The following is a 16,024-nucleotide window of genomic DNA, read 5'->3' on the forward strand; positions in this document are numbered from 1 at the left end:
ATTACTTTATCACATCTGCAGAGGTCTATTCTGTCTATTCTACCAGTTTGGTAGAAGTTGGCCTGAGTCCTACATTCAGGGAGAAGCCGGTCTTTGTGTGGGAGTTACTGAGATCGTGTTTAAGGGACTAACGCGGCTTTGTAGCCTAGAACAAGACGTGTGTGTGTGTGTGTGTGTGTGTGTGTGTTTGTGTGTGAGAGAGAGAGAGAGAGTACACCCACCCCCTTCCAAATCTGTAAAGAACATAATTAGCCATAATTGTTAGGGAGCAGGTCATCGTCTTCTTTTATAGTCAACCTGTATTAGAAACTTTGTTGTTTTAATCGAACTATGTAATTATAACCTTGAGTATATAATTGTGTTATTATATGTCTTCTTGGCTGATGATTTATGTAAACTGAGGTTTATTCAGGATAAGGTAAGAGGTCTGATTTACACTGTAGTAGAAAGTAGAGCAGAAAGAGTCGACACGAGTATGGGGCCCGGAACAGGGTTGAAACATAACCCCAACAGGTTGCTTTTATTTGTAGTCCAGGGACTATTTTTACGGAAAATAGACTCAATTCAGACCACAGATCATTACCACCTCTGCCAGGGTGGTTGTTTGTTCACCCTTGTTTGTTTGTAAGCAGAAAAACACACAAAAAAAGGAACAGATATTCACCAAACCTGGTGGAAGGATGCAGTATAGGTCAGGGAAGAACTCATCACTTGTTGGTGCTGATCCAGGATGTGTTTTCATCTTCTGGGAGATGAGGTGTTTTTCAACATTTTCATTTGTTACCCAGAGAATAATTCATGGATCTTGATGAAAAAATCTGGCATGTTTTTCGGAGACTGATATTTATGAGTGTGTGTAATTTGGTGCAGAAGTAAAAATCGAGATTTAGAGAATTTAAATGTGGTGTCATGGGAGGAACGTCAGGCCTTGGCGGAGACATGCACTTGACTGAGAGCATTCTGGTTTTATCAAGAATTATTTGGTGACCATGCGATACTATTGCACTGTACATATTGACATGGATGCCAGGGCAAGAAACAGGAGCAGACAGAGGATCCAATCTCACAGCCTTCAGACCCGCTGCAGAGAGAAAGCAAAACAGTAAAACTTTCCTCTCATTTTTTAAGCTTTAGCGACAGTTTTATCTCATTAATATAGTGGGTTTTAATATTAAAAACAACCTGTCTGATTTATTAGTTTTTAATAGTTTTCATTCCAATTAAATGTTTTTATACTTCCTTACATTTATAAGTATTGCATGTTTACTTATTGCTTACTGATGTGTATGTTTGACTGCCCACTTGCTCCTGTAACACTGCAAATGTCCCCGTTGTAGGACTAATAAAGGATTATCTTATCTTATCTTATCTTATTTCACCTCATCTAATCTTAGCCTTTGCTTCGCACCCCGACAAACTTTTTTTGCAGCGATTTGGCCATGTTCATGTTACTCTGGTCAGTGCGTTGTAATAACCGACAGGAATAATGGCCAAGAATATGATAGTAAGATTATTATGAGATAATGTATTCATTAACCACAGAGAGTGATTTGTTCAAGCAGATGAACTGGTCTTCTCTTGCCGTGGGCCACAAATCACCATACCACCACGTCACCTTTCCACTTGATCCTGTTCCTCCTCCTCCCCTGCATGTGATCCCTCTGGCACCTGCACCTTCTCCCCTTGCACCTCTCCCCCTCCATCACCTTCTCCCTCCTACTCCTTTTCTTCGCCCACACCTAATGTCATCTCCCTTCATCACACCAGCTGCCACCATCCTCTGCTTCTGGTTCTCCTTCAACCTCCTGTTTTTCATTTCTCTGCATCCACCTCTTGTTCCAGCTCTTGTTCCAGCTCTCTCTCTCTCTCCACTCGTACTTCTTATGTTTTCCCCTCTCTCTTTGCCCTCACTTCATCGCCCTCCCCCTCATCTGCTCTCATCCCACCTCCTTTTCCTGCCAGAGCTTGACACCTATCCTCCTTAATAAGCTCCCACTCCCTTTCTGTCTCTCTCTCTCTCTCTCTCTCTCTCTCTCTCTCTCTCTCTATCTTCCCCTCGCTCTCTCAGCATGACAACCTAATTAGGGCTTGGTGTCTGTCATTGTCTCAGGGTTTCTTATTAACACACACACACACACACACGCACACACATATATAGAGGAACAGCACCACCTCCCTACAGGGGAGCTGCTACCCGGTTGGTACTATACCGTTAGAAAGCTGTATCTTCAATGTGTGGGGATGTAAATGTATCCATTGCCCTTGTTCTGATGTACAGCGAATTGCTGCTGTTGTTCGGACATCACTGTGAGTTTTCCTTTATTTATTCTTTATTCTGACCGCCCTAACCCTAACCCTAAAAACATCAGAATAATCTCAGTTGCAGCTACAATCTGCCTTATATGGACAACATGGGTGTAACCTTCTAAAAATGTTACCTTATAATAACTTATAAATTTCATCTGTCAACTTCCACAAACTTTTCAGGAATTTGTGTGATGTTTCAATTTGACACTACAGTGCTAACACATTTAGCAGATGATTGAAATTCTTTCTGCCCTATCAAAAGTCATCACCTTTGAATTACAGGCCAAAACAATGGGAAGAATAGACAGAAAAAATATAATAACAATGGAGGAGGAGAAGTTGTCTTACATCTCATTGTTTCTACTGGTTTAATACCAAAAAGGTTCATAGTGACTTCAACACAGTACATGTTTATTTACATTAAATATTAACCATCTTTTTTCCCCAAAACTAAATCTAAAGTACTTTTGTTGCCTAATTCCAACCACAGACACACACATTTGAGTGTTAAACCTGCCCTCTGGTGTGCCAGTCATGATTCATGTACACCCACCATCCACTCCAAACACCTCCAGGTGACTCCAGCACTTTGTTCTTGCAGTTTACTTGAATAGAAACATGATTTCCAAGACGGAAAGGGTTTCAAAAAGGATTTCTTTGAATGTCTTGATTGGCCACTTTAACCGTTTGAAAAAGAATCCGTTTCTCACAACAAAAACTAGAGAGAGAAGTTTGTTGTTTGGAAAATAAGTGACTGTCTAATCAAATCTAGATGTAAATATGTAAAGTGGAATTTTCATATAATTCCAAGAAATAACCTCTGTGTGTCTACAGGCAGCACAGGATAGACACAGGATGGTGTTAGCTTCAAGAACAACATTTTGTGTGATGTTTTCCACCAAAATATACCAGACACTAGCTTGGAAGTGCCACATAGCTGCTGTTGTGGCATTGCAGCAATTACGATGTCATTGTTTCCATCCTTTATTCATAACAATGGGAACAATATCTATAATGGTCTCCATCCCCTGCTGTGGTTTTACCTCTGTTATTTATGCATTCATCTATAGCCATCCCTCCACTCACCAGTCCATCCATCCATCCACCTGTCCATGCCTCACACTTGTCAGGGTGGTGTGTGTGTGTGTGTGTGTGTGTGTGTGTGTGTGTGTGTGTGTGTGTGTGTGTGTGTGTGTGTGTGTGTGTGTGTGTGTGTGTGTGTGTGTGAGTGAGTGATGGGATGTCTATATCATCTCTAGTGAATTAACAAACCAAGACAGATGGGGTCAAGGGGAAATTTATTTTCCATTTCTTCCATAGTTTCTTTATTTTATTTGTTTTTACTTATATCATTACTATGTCTCCCTTAATTAATTCAGCATATCTCCACAAATTCCACCATTTTAGGTTTCTCAATGTGTGTGACCCTGCTAGGCTTCTCAAAGAGTGCGATCTAAGCTAGGTCCAAGAGACACCGCGTAGTAACTTTATAATGTTGACTCCCAAAACGAATGCTGTGAAGCAAAAGAAGTTATCATGAGAGGCTGTTGTTAGGGTGAAAAATCTAAGTGGATTCTTTGAATTCCTGATAGAACTCAGTTGGCCCTTAGGCAAAATGATTTAAATTTACACTCAGCGTTGAAGACCTCTTCAGAAATCCTGGGCATCTTTGATCCGTGCTGCATGCCCTGGGTCTGCCCCAAGTTTTGAAGCTGCCGGCAAAAGATATTTGTAATTCTCTCTGAGGTCACAGACATCCCGCCTTCACTTTGTTGTAACCAAGTAAATCAGTGTGAGTAAAAGACAAATTTAAACTGCTGCCTCTTCAGAGAATATTTGCTGTTGTTGAGGCTGCTTGAGGAAATCAACACATGGTGTAGGGGCACTTGGAGTCAAACTGAAGATGTGAGTCACCGCCCACATCCAGAGCTTGTTTTTCAGATCCAGTGATACTTTCCCTGACAGCTGCTTCCCCCAGTTAACAAGACAATTGGCCACTCAGTGGTTTGTTGGTTGTATTAAGAGTGGGAACATTATCTTGCATGGCTCCCTGTCTTTTTTATCTTATTAGTTGAAACCCTCACGTCCCGATAGCATCAATAAATAAAGTCGTCTGAATGACTGTAATATACATAACCAATCACTTTTTATCACGAATGGTACCCTGGCGTACCTGTCACTAACTAAACAGCCTCCCTAAACACACACTGCCCATGCTCTCACTGCACATTCTCACAAGCCGGAGAGGAGAAGAGTCATACACAGTTGAAGCAGACACAATACTCAGAAGTTAGCGAGCGAGTCACGGACAAATCGTCTTCTAGCAGTTGTCAGTCAGCGCACATTCATATGAATTTATTCTGTGTTCTGCAGATGACATTGTGTTTTTGGTCACACACTGCTAGGTTTTGTTATGTTGCCTCTCCATTTAAGAATACATTAGTTTATATCAATGTTATTTATTTTAGATATTTAAATCTCAGTTTGGTGGGATCTTTATATTGAGCAATAATAGATTGGATTATTTTAAAATGTATTCTCTGGGATTAGCTTCAAAAGAAAGCATGTGATGACTCTTGGTTAATGCAATCTGGCTTGTTTGTGGGGTTTTTTATCTTTTTTCTGTGGGATAAAATGCTCCAGAGCATGTTGACCCCTACCCATCCCCCTTTGAGAGCTGAAACATGATTATATTCATATAGAATCCAGGGTTCTGTCCGTTGCCTGTTGATTCAGAAAACACTGCTGATCCACTGTGTCTATCCTCGTGTGTATTGTAGTGCACGGTGGGTTTGTACGAGCTAGAGAGAGTGCAACCTGGAGACAGTGTTATGAAAACCAAAGGTGAACAAGCATTAAAGGTGGAGTGACATTCCCTCTCAGGAGACAATAACTGGAAAATAACATTGTCTGAGACACAAGGTACAGAGAAAAGAGACGGGCACAGGGAGAAGGTGAAACTATTGAAAGAGAGAGAGAGGAGAAAGTAGTTAACAGAGAGAGAGAAAGGTTGAATTGTACATAAAGAAAAGGGGAGAGGTAGAGAGAGGAAAAGAGATGGAGGAATGAGTGGAGGATGAAAGAAAAGCAAAAATCCATTTTCTCCACAGGTATAAGGACCTCAGTTGAGGAGAAGGCATGCTGCGACTACCCAAGACTCATACACCTACTATGATTAGGACACCAGCGCGCGCACACACACACACACACACACACACACACACACACACACCTAAATTGATACACACAGTGAGAAGTCTGTATTTACTTTCGAAGCTTTAACACTTTGAGGAAGACTGCACCAAACCTCTTTCCTGCAACCCTCGACTGTTTGTGTGAGCAGCACAGAGAAGGAATCAAAACGTAGATGGAGGCACGCACACAAACCCACACACACACACACACACACACAAACAGAGAAGAGGACGAGGGATGAGAAAAACAGAGGACACAGTGATAGAGAGAAGGACTCTGGGAGAACAAAATAATGAGTGTTAGATAGTGAACAAGGGAGCGTGAGATGAGAGATTTCATGCCTCTGGCTTTGCCGTCACTTCAACACACTGCAATAGATTGAAATGTAACATGTTTTCGGTTTGGGAAAGTGAGTGAGTAGTCAGCTGAAAAGCTGGATCGCCTCTGGTATGGTGAATCTGTGAATTGCTTGGCTGGCAGGTCGATTAGGAAGGTGGTTGTACATTTGGCAACATCTTGGCAGGACGGCTGGCTGGGTGGGGTCGGTGGCTGCTTGGTTTGTTGGCAGGGTGGTAGGTGGAGTCACTGTTAAGTGTTTGATGGGTTTAGGGATATTTGACTACGTGGTTAACTGTTTGATTGAACCTTATGGATTTATGGAATGTTGGACAGTCCATCAGCCCAGCCAGGTGGTGCTCCTGGGACAAGGAGGGGCTACACAAGGGAGCAATTCCATATATCTTAGACATATTTAATGATATAATGAGAAATGTAAAATATTAAAGGTTATGAAACTGTGACAGGAAAAATTAGAGAGAAGAGGTAAATCATTTGAAACATTGGGTTTAGAAATGTCATTGGTTCATCTCAGTGGTCAATTCTTGTTGGTCAATATGCTGTTGCTGAATGTGGTTTCACATTGTTCCATTCCAGTGGTTAGATGCCAGTTTATTCTGACGCAACCTATATAATTAAACATTTTATATATTGTACATTATTTAAATTTTCTAGATCAAGCATGCTGGTATTATCAGATGTCATCTATCTCACTTTCCACCTTTCTGGTTTACATCATCCAGGCATTGGCACAGGGAGAGTGGGGCGAGCATCTTAGACGCAATAGTTACATTGTACATTTATTAAATAGTAATGATGTTGACATTTTCCCGAGAGGTGGCATTTTGTTTTTATGTGAATAATAATCATCTTCTCTTAGGCTTCATCCCTATTAGTATCTGGACGGGCAGAAACTGAGATGTTTGGAAAATAAGACGTAAAAAAAAAAAAGCTCTGGCTGAGGACCTCTGGTCTTTTCAGTCACAACGTCACCACCACTAATTAGTAAGCCTCCTATCACATGACCCCTTCCAGAAGAAAACAACCGGCACTAACCTTGGCTACCAGTGGAGAACCGTAGGTGGATAATCTGTTGGATCGTTTGAGTTTTGAAAACACAATCTGCTTTGCTTCAGGTCTCCTTCCAACGGTTGGTGTTGATTTTTCTTGCTCATGGTTACAATCTATCATCATCAGCAGTTGCTGTTGCCTTCATGCAACAAAACCGTAAACCATAAAGATGGCAGATCAAAAGCTTAAATGGTTAAATTTGGAAATTTGTTCTTTAGGTATATGACAAATTCTTCTGAGATGGGTTGATGATTAGTTGTATGGCTAATTGGTGGTTTGCTACACACAATAAGCTGCTGATTGTCAACTAAAAAAGGATCATTATTCCATCTCACGTCCCATGAAGGAGTGATACCCATTCTCTACTGATGATGATTTTCCTCTTTTGTTTCTGTAGATACAGTGTGTCTACCTCGCTGTGTCCTTTCCTCTCACAGCTATACCCCTGTGGCATTTCTAGTAAGCCAAACCACCTGTCTCTCTCAGCATTAGACACAGATAAATCTCGTCTCTGTGGACATTCTCGCACAAGAAACACATAGTTGTCACAAGGGTATTTGCTAAAGCCAGCCAAATGTTTAACCTTTCTCTTTATCAGATTAACAGACATCTGAGCAAGAGACAAAGACGGCACACGGGAAAAAAAGAAGAGACAAAGAGAAGAAGAGAAAAGAGACAATGGCAGTAGGAGAGTAGAGTACAGAGGAGAGAGTGAAACAGGAGCAAAGAAGGAGGGAGCGGTCATTTGAAGTTTCTTTGGCAGTCCTCTGTGACTTGGCAGCCATTGAGTCGGTACCACTCTCTTGCCAATGTGAGCCAACATGTGCCAGTGCCTGCTGCCCTGGCCAGTCTTTTGAAAAAAAGCAAGTGTGGAAAGGAGAAAAGTCGGCCCTGCTTTGACACTTTGATGTTCAAGGGGTTTTCAGGTGTTCTGAAACACAATCTGAATTGGTGCAGATATGGAGGAAAGGACTGGGACGGAGAAGAAAGGAGGGCAATGGATGAGGTGTACAAACCAAGACCCCTGTGTGTCAGACTGGTCCTGTGTTAGAAAGAGCGCTCTGTAAAGCCAGGGTGGTGGTTTGATCCCCACAACATCCACAGGCCTCGTCCAAGTGTCCTCCATGAAGACATGGATCAGTGAATCTCACTCATTAAGTCATACTTTAGCTTGTTTTCAACACTTAAAGAAGCATATTGCCTTATAATGACCATGCTCAGTCACTCATTGTGGACTATGGTGTTGACTTTAACATGTTGTTTGTTTGGCAGAAGCTTTTGAGGTGGAGTGCAGACCCTCAGAATTATTGCCACAAGGCAGCAGATAGCCGGAGGTCATAAGTTCAGAGGAAATGACAGGACTTTAGATAAAGAAATATGAAGTGACAGAGAGAGATAGTAGGTATTTATGTACCGTCAAAAGAGGAAGTTCCTCAAGGCATTCTTTTTGAGGGAGTGGTATCCTGCTGAAGTTTTATAAATGTCTTGCCAAATAGTGACAAGTCTAGTCGTCATTTATTATATAAAAAGTAGTGGATGAGAAGGTTACAGTAATAAACCCGAATGAAGGAGTTCAGGTAGCTGGGTGTCACGCTGGTGGTCACTTTATAGGAACATTAGTATCTGTTAGGTATGCTCCCTGATCTCCTGCAGTTTTAGTGTTTGAGTGCATATAGGTCCAGTCTAACCCTGTTGGCAGCATGTCCATGATAAAGCTGCTGCTGTGCAGAATCACCAGCAGGATGATTTAAGCAGGAGGAGAAATGTGCATCACAGCCAGTCAAAGAAGGACATTGAGAATATGGTATTGAAAAGCTTTCAGTGTCAAACCTGTTTTCTGCTGCCTTTACACCTGTCATGTTGAGTTGACACAGGCTATAATCACAGACCTTGTCAGGACCAGTAGATCTCATGGAGACCAAAGCTTGGGCAAACATCATTGTGTGTGTCTGTGTGTGTGTGCTGGGTGATTTGTGAGTGTAATATCTTCAGTAACATTTATGTCAAATATCTATAGTAAAGTTCCACATGTTCCGGGACATAGTCATTTATTTTTTCTAATTAGAGAGGAATTTAAAGGACTTCTGTAGTCATGACATGTCACACAGTTGCATCTACTGTTGTAAATAATGACTGACTCCAGTAAACATGACTTGAAATAGGAAATGCATTTCTTAAAACCCTCAACTCATGAATAATACCATTAAACTTTAGCTTATCAAAGCACAGTCATTGCTTTTTGATGGAAACACCTAAATTAAACACAGAAAAAATCTGCATAAGCAGAATTTATAATGTGACATATCCAGCGTGTTACGGTCTAATACCTACATCTATAAGAGCATCTGTGCTTGGATGCCTTCATGTACAGAAATGTGTGTGTGAAGGCCTGCGCAGGTGTCCACTCTCTCTCTCCCTCTCCCTCTCCCTCCCTCTCTCCCTCTCTCTGCCTGTTAGTTAGATTGATAGTCAAATTAATCTGCAGCTCCGTCCAGGTATAAACATGCTGCCTGCTGCCCAGGATACATCCCCCTCTATTAACGCCATAATTCAACACACCCTCCAGCAGCCTGCCCTGATCATAGGAGGGTAATTGCAGGGAGGGTGAGCTTGATTTATTGACGGAGAGGATACGGTGGATTGTAGGTTGATTTGGAGACTAATTTGTGCCTCATTTTGCATCTTAGATAATTGGAATTTGTGTTTATTGCAGAGCGCTCTTGGGCAAGCACAAACACACACATACAGACAGTGCACAAATTTGAACAATGAGCGGCCAGCCAAAATGTAATGGGCCCAGAGTTTTTTTCTGGTGATGCGGCATTCCTTGAGGGTACTTTGGAAGTGATTGTGGACACTGTAACAGATGCATGGCAATCCCTTCAAGTTAGGATCAGAGTGTAGCGAGGAAAAAAATCCTTATGGCATCAGTGCATATGCTGTGTATGTGCCAGTGGGCCTCAAATAGCACTTTCATCTTGAACATGAACTCCAGAGAGGAGGACTATTTGGGGAAAATTGAATTGTTAGAAAATGTCGCTAACAAGCTACTGTATAATTGTATTAATCTGAATAGACTTATATAGAATTAGATTTACAACTGTTTCCAGTTGCATTTCCATTGGTATGTGTGCCTTGGAGCACATTCCTCATTTGTCTTAATGCATGCACATATGGAGTCATGAACGCACATACGCTGAGATGGAAATCCCATGTTTTATTCAGAGCTGTCCTCAAATGCAAATAAAAGCAAATACCGTTTTCTTACAAGATAACAACCACACACTACAAACAGCAGTGAGTGTGTTTGAATGTGTGTGAACTTGTCAGGATACGCATTGTGAGTTTTTGACCAATTGAGTGACGTCATTCTGAGGTCATTCTGGGACAGTGGTGACATTTTGGTCAGTCCTGACTTTCTGACACACCTTCAAATTGCTGTATGAAGGGTGCGGCTTGGTTTTAGGGTCATGGTTAGAATTCTAGTTTAGGTTAGGATTAGGAATGTACCTGTAAAGATTGAGGTAAGGCTTAGGGGCTAGTGAATGCATTATGTCGATAGGTACCCTCACACAACTTGAGATACATGTAGAAACAGGCTGATAAAGGGTTATGGATGTCAGCCACTCACATTAGATGCAGATTGACAGCTGCAAATCTTTCATTTCACCTTTTAAATCTCTTTGTTCATCCCATTCATCTCTATAAAGACAGGATGCAGCTTCACTGGAGCCATTTTACTGGCATTAAATTGTCACTTAAAACTTATTTGTTAGACATCTTTGTTACAAAACTTCTGCACAGAGACACAAAAGACACATAAAACCACAAGATATATTGTCAGTAGAGTCGATTTCAACATTATAAAATCAAGAGGAAACGTGGTGATGTATATTTGTAATGCATTCACTCATCTACATGCGAAGATCAATACCACTCTAATATGTGCAGGCTAAATATGACGCTACTGCAAGCAGCTATCTTAGCATTATGGCTGGAAACAGAGGTAACCAGCTAGCCTACTCTCCAAAGGTCATATAACCTGTCTACCGTCCCCATAGGTGTTTGCTGAACGGTGCCTGGCTTGAAAATATAGTCTCACACATTAACCCTCCTAAAATCACACGTGTGTGTTATTTTTTACACGTAGACAAATCTCTGAAATGAGAATATGTGAGTTTTAGTGTAGGCTGTCAGGATAGCTGCTTCCACCTGTTTCAAGTCTATGCAAAGCTAAGCTGACCAGCAAGGGGCTTTAGTTTCATTTTCACCATGCGCAGTGATTGAAAGTTGAATAAATGGGAGTGTTTCTCCCAAAATGTCCAACTATTTCTTCAGTAATAGTGTGCTGAGGGAAATACTGCCCTATCCACATTATTCCCAAAACAACGGCTATGTCACCTTTTGTGCAGTGAGAGCTTGACTCAGTCTAAAGAACACTAACATGCAATTGAGTGAACTGACCCTTTAACGTATCTGCTGTCCTCACGACACAGATAACTCAAATTATTTTATTCATGTGAATGCAATAATCTTATTACCACAGCTTATGTTTAAATAACACAGTAATGCTATTTCCTACAGATATAGAGCCAAGTCTAGGCACAGTGAGGGTTTGCTGAAAACAGATTAGACTCTGAGTGCCATGGACACGTGTCCCATAAGTGATCCTGATAAACACTCGTGCTGTTTATGCTGCTTTGATGGTCTGCACGTCTCATTCGAATGAAAGAGCCTGAGGCAATGCAAACACATCTCTAATAAGATCAAGAAGAACCACAAATGCTATCCCGCACAATCTGATATGTAGCATTATATTAACTCGATTTTTTTTGTACTTCAAAATCTTCTCTCGTCGCTGTGTGTCCTGCAGCCATTTTCCCTGTCTGCTTAATAAAGTCCTGTGCCACATAAATGTCCTCCTCCTTCCTCTTGACAGATATTCATATTATCAGCTGTCTTCAGGCCTGAGATGTTCCGTTAATAGCTTTTACTTTCAGGGGGATTTATTGTAATTTCTTGTGGAAACCATTGTAAAAAGTGCCTAGAATTTTACCACAAAGACCAACTCTTAACTAGTAGATTCAACTTTCTACAGTGTACGGCTGCTGTGCCAACAATATTAAACTGCATTTTCATTTCCCTCCAAAGTTATAGTTTGACATTTTGGGAAACACCCTTATTTGCATTCTTGTCAAGAGTTAGACAATAACACATCTGTATTGAATACAATCAGAAGACAGGAGCCAGTTACCTCGACTTCGCACAAAAACTGCTAAGTCTGGTTGTCAAGCCGGGCCTCAAGTCCAGCCTTTTTATTTAGCTAACAGACTTGAAAGTGGTATTGATCCTCTGATCTAGCCTTTGACAACAAAGAGAGTCATTTGCACAGTGTCAAAACTCTGTCCTCAAATATTATGGATAGCTACAGTGACGTAAATGCATAGACAATGTGCACTTAAATGGAAACGTTAATCTGTCATGCCTGCTCTGTCTGGGAAATGCTAAGTGTCTGCGGAGGGTAAAATCAAGGAGGAATGTTACAAACACATCCGCTGGCAAGGAAACTGATGCATTTATTCCCAACACCTTTGAATTCCTGTGGTGACAGAAGTTTTTCTTGGAAGACGCCAATTAAAGGGAAGTTCCAACCTCAGACGGTCTGTGGAAACACACAGGAGCTGCTGTGATGTTCAACACATGCAGGAGATGTTTGGGATGAAATGATGTGTTCTTTTCTTTTTCTTTCGGTGAACGCTCAAACTTTCACTCTGCTCCATCTGCTTCGTCCTTAATCAGTCATTTTCTTCATTTTTCAGAGCGTCTCAGACAAAGTGCATGAACATAATTAGGTGTGGGTGCTATGCTATCAGTTTAGGGTTAGTTTGAGTATGGTTACATTAAATTCCTTCCTCCATTTTTACTTAATATTTTCAGTGTCGGGTTTCTCCGGTTTGCCTTGCAGGAATTAGGCAAAATAAAATGATACCGAACTACCAACATCAAGGTCAATCGTTACTTTTGGTGTAAAGACCATTTGTCAATAAAGTACAGCGCAACAAAGAAAAAAAATGTGCAGCTGTGCAGCGGTTAAAGCATTGAATACTCCAGTGTCTTTTACTCCAGGGGTATTTTACTAACTGAAACATTTAAATGTATTCCACACAGCGCCAGATATGAATCCACCCACACACAGACACACAATTTGCATTCGTAAGAGGTGCACAGCATGCGCTAAATGCTTCTGACACAGCGTTTCCATTGCAGTCTAATTGAATCGTCATGAGACATTTCCTCTTTACATTGATGCTGTTTTTACCATTTAGTATTTGGCGTCTGGTTTTTGGGGACGGACAGGCAGAAGGGGAGAGAAGACAATGTGGAGGGACACAGCGGAGAGGGAGACAATAGAAGCTGCTTCAGTTCTCCTCAGTTTAGATCATCTCAGTTCAGTGTGTGTCACTGGCAGAGATGTGTACAACAGCATCATAAAAGCAACAAGATGAAAGGGCACTTTAACATAAAATCCCTTTCTGCTTTTGGAAGTGTTTCTATTTTAGTGCCGTTGCAAGTGAGGACCAAAGTCGTCTTTGAATTTAGATAGTTCATCCTTTCTAGTGAAAAATTATCATGCGATTTATGTATATGTCATACGTTTTCACACATAATTTAATGTACATTACTTAGAAGAAGAGAGTGCAGCTCTGGCTGCGATTTTCTGTCCAAATCTGTCCGACTGAGAAAAATCTTACTGAACCCGGCATGTTTTCCCCAATCAGACACATGCCTTGTAGAAATGAAGAAAAGAGCCCAGCCAATGTAATTGAGCCCGACTCAAACTCAAACCCAGACTCAGTCCAGGTATCAACACTTAAATCCTCAGTCAAGTCCTGAGTCACTAATATAGAATTTAGCCATTGTTTAAGGTTTACCAAAACAAGCAGTCAAAAACTCTTCATACTTCAGACACCTGAAGTGGCCGAGGTTCTTGGGCACTTGATGGCAGCAGCAATAAGATTATAACATAAGATAAACACAGCACTGATTCATTGTTATTATAATACAGTATTCCATTATTCCACGACTGTCTCGGTGTCAAGCTTGGTGTCCTGAGTCATGACAGACATCTGTTTCACTGCAGTGTCTCAGTTTTTAACATTCAACTATCAAATAGTTCATTTTTTTACCAATTATAGTAAAGATTAGAATATACTTGTAACATCACTTAATTAGATCATTATCAGATTCTATCAAACTCATTATTACCAAATCTACTATAAAATCAGAAAGTGCACCATGTGTCTGTAAACAATACTGTATGTGTGTCAGTCAATGTTCAGTGGTCAGGGCCACTGTCCCCCATTCTGATGAAAACACCCATATATGCAGAAGTACCAACAAATGTGCACATGCATGAACATATGTTTGGTATTTCTTTTAAATGTGATTATACATATATATGCATGTCTATATTTCACAAAATTGTGAATTTCACTATATTTCTAGTTTCCAATTGTTACTTTTATTGTATTTTAGTAATGTTTTCGCAGTGAAACATGGATGTCATCAAATAATATTAGTCAGTCTTTGTTAACAATATTGACACTGACTCTGAGTAATAGAAATGTCTAGAATGGCACTTGGTAGAGTGCATACTTGTGCCAAAGCCCAACATTCACCCAATACACACAAAATTGAACACACTCATAGATATCAGTCCCCACAATATGGCTAATTTTTCTGATCAAGATCCAGTAATCATCCAGTAGAGGGAAATGTCGAAAAAACTCTAATTTCGTAATGATGGATCTGCCCAATTTTCCCAAATCTGTCCCAAAATTTGACGGCTTCTGTGGTCGGCCCATGTCGCATTCCTTCTAGGTGTTATGGAAATCTGTTCAGTGGTTTTTGCAAAATTTAGCTGACAAGCAAACATACAACCAAACAAGCCAACCAACCAAAAGACAAACTGACAGGGGTGAAAAGATAACCTTTTGGGCGGAGGTAATAATGTTAGCGGTTCATGAAAGGCTGGATGATCTGTGTGTCAGAGGGCGAGCTACACAGAGAGATGGGGGCATGAGAAGGTAAAGGTAAGTGAATCAGTGGAGGAGAAAACAAGATGCTGCAGCCGAGAGATGGATTGATGAGGAGAGTAACTGAGGGATGGACGGATAAAGGGCTTTGCAGGCCTCCAGTTCAATGCTCAGTGGTCCTGGTCAGTGACTAAAGAAACCCTGCGTCCCCTGTACAACACACACACACACACACACACACACACACACACACATACGCAGCATTGATGGGATAAGTGGTTTTGATCCACTTAGATGAGAGGTTGTGGTAAGGGGACAATAGCTGAGTCCTGTGTGTGTGTGTGTGTGTGTGTGTGTGTGTGTGTGTGTGCGTGTGCGTGTGTGCGTGCGCGCACATGGGTGAGGTAGAAAGAAAGAGGGATCAATGTGGTCTTTTGTGTCTGGAGGTGAACTTGGCAGAACACACACAGGAAGACCTACACAAACGTTTACGATCACCTTCAGCAAATTTTAAGACTTCAAATCCAAAGTGACGTTGAAACCACATTGCATCATACAAATCCTAACAAGCTCAAAAGTTTGTTCTGTTGATAACATGAGGTAATCCGTCTCAAGGACGTGCTGTCACACTTCAAATATCATCATTAAAAGAGTAAAGCAACAACACAAATAACAAGTCACTGTGTTCTTACACAGTCCACAGAGCCTATCTACCCTAAGTACTTCCCCTCTGTCCTTGTTACACTGACCCCCAAAAATATATGTATCTATGAATATCTACTTCATTGTACCATACCAAGAATAATTTCTAATTTTTCTTGCCACTAGGGAGCACTTGTCTATTTACACATCCAACGGACGTGGAGCAACATTAGCATTTATTTGGAGTTGTGTCTCTGGGCACCTGATGAATGTCAGTCAAATAGTCACTCTCTTTTTAGCTTTGTATCGATTCACCACTGACTCCTGTGTGAAATGTTTTGCTCTTCAGGCAGCGAAACCCTCCTGTTTGCTCGCTGGTTAACTAAGAGTCAGTCGTTAGTCCTGAGCAGGCGCTTATGGTGGGATTCTTGTACAAA

General features: G+C 41.1%; 1 protein-coding gene across 2 annotated transcripts in view; it reads left to right on the forward strand.

Annotated features, from left to right (window-relative positions):
- Positions 1 to 16,024, forward strand: part of il1rapl2 (interleukin 1 receptor accessory protein-like 2) — a 381,416-nt gene that overhangs the window by 235,949 nt on the left and 129,443 nt on the right. The window lies entirely within an intron of this gene.

Source organism: Hippoglossus stenolepis, chromosome 7 (genome assembly GCF_022539355.2).
Source record: "Hippoglossus stenolepis isolate QCI-W04-F060 chromosome 7, HSTE1.2, whole genome shotgun sequence".
NCBI classification, from domain to species: Eukaryota; Metazoa; Chordata; class Actinopteri; order Pleuronectiformes; family Pleuronectidae; genus Hippoglossus; species Hippoglossus stenolepis.